We start from the raw sequence: 1,406 nt of genomic DNA on the forward strand, positions 1-1,406 counted from the left end.
GACTCAGGCTTCTCATTTGCATACCCATAGTCACCTGCATGGAGACTTCCCAAATTGTAAAGAGTATTTCTTCCAACTCGACATTCAGAACTATGAAAAGCATGCTTCCAGAATTTCTTGTACAAACTCTGGGCAGGGAGCAGCACTTATGGACAAAAAGTCACCATCAGTGAACTAGGAGTTGTGGTTAGTGGCCTTAATGAGCTTGAACACTTGAAGCCATACTCTTGTTTCTCTTCAGCTCGCATAAATCTTTCGCCTTTTACTAAAGATTTCCGTGGAGAGAAACTTCTGAGTCTTTAACCAATTTTTTGAGGCCTTGTTCCTGGCAGGGCTATGTCAGTTGTTACAACAAAAGACCTAACTTCTAGTAGGGAAAAAGGAAAAACGCTTGTTTTTGTTTTTGGTTCTTCTTCTTGAGCTATTAGGCTGAGAAGCAGCTGAATGCTTCCTGGGAACTGGGAATGATGATCCTGAAGCCTGGACCCAAAGGCCTTGTATTCAGTCACAGGGTTGGGGAATTTCTGGTTATGTGATGCCAAATAGCTCAGAATCCCTCTCTACCTAGTTTTGTCCATATTTGTGATAGAATTTGGTCAGAGATTTGCTTTCATGAACTTGGGAGCAAAACGATGAGGAAATAACTGACCCTCACCGCCCCCCGCCCCAGCACCACCTTCACATTTTCTCCCACAGCCCCATGATCCACTCTTTCCCTGCAGCCGCTTCTAACTTCTTTTTAACAGACTGATCAACTGTCATGTCATGATTTTAAAAGGCAATAACCTTTAAAAGAATGCTGACAGGCACTACTTTTAGGGAACTACTAGAGAAGGAAGCGTTTCCCTTCTTCCCCGCGTCTCTCCCCACAGTTCAGCTCCAGGTGGGAAGAACCAGCCGCTGCTCTCTGAATGCTCTTAGAGCCCTCATATGGGGCATGATGGACGCAGGGAGGAAGGAGGGCGTTGGCCTGTGAAGGGCTCTAATCAGAAACCCAGTCTCAGCTGGCTACAATTCAAATAATACGCGGTGTCAGTATCTAAAGCCACACCTGAGTTTATTAGCATAAGCAATGCTAGAAATAAGTAATTTATAAGTGAAAGAAGTGGTGTTCAATATCTGTGGTGGGTTAAGAGATTTTCTCGGGCTCTAATCCCCTCATAAGGATGAGGCAGAAGAGTGCCTCAGCCAGTGGCCCCCTCTTCAGAGTACTTGGATAGTAAGTTCAGCCCCGAAAAAATGAGCGAGAGTGAGCGCGTCGGCACGCACAGGGGAGGCAGAGAGAGAGAAGGAGACAGAATCCCAAGTAGGCTCATGCACCCTCAGCACAGAGCCCCATGTGGGGATCGAACTCATGAACCCAGAGATCACGACCTGAACCAAAGTCAAGAGTTGGATGCTTAACC

The 1,406-nt window shown here is 46.2% G+C and overlaps 1 protein-coding gene and 1 non-coding gene across 2 annotated transcripts in view; one reads left to right on the forward strand and one right to left on the reverse strand.

Annotated features, from left to right (window-relative positions):
- Nucleotides 1–1,406, reverse strand: part of HHAT (hedgehog acyltransferase) — a 283,727-nt gene that overhangs the window by 258,280 nt on the left and 24,041 nt on the right. The window lies entirely within an intron of this gene.
- LOC115288741 lies at nt 222–336 on the forward strand. The gene has a single exon (XR_003907147.1). It is a non-coding gene; the product is annotated as a U5 spliceosomal RNA (small nuclear RNA).

Source organism: Suricata suricatta, chromosome 3 (assembly GCF_006229205.1).
Source record: "Suricata suricatta isolate VVHF042 chromosome 3, meerkat_22Aug2017_6uvM2_HiC, whole genome shotgun sequence".
Taxonomy (NCBI): Eukaryota; Metazoa; Chordata; class Mammalia; order Carnivora; family Herpestidae; genus Suricata; species Suricata suricatta.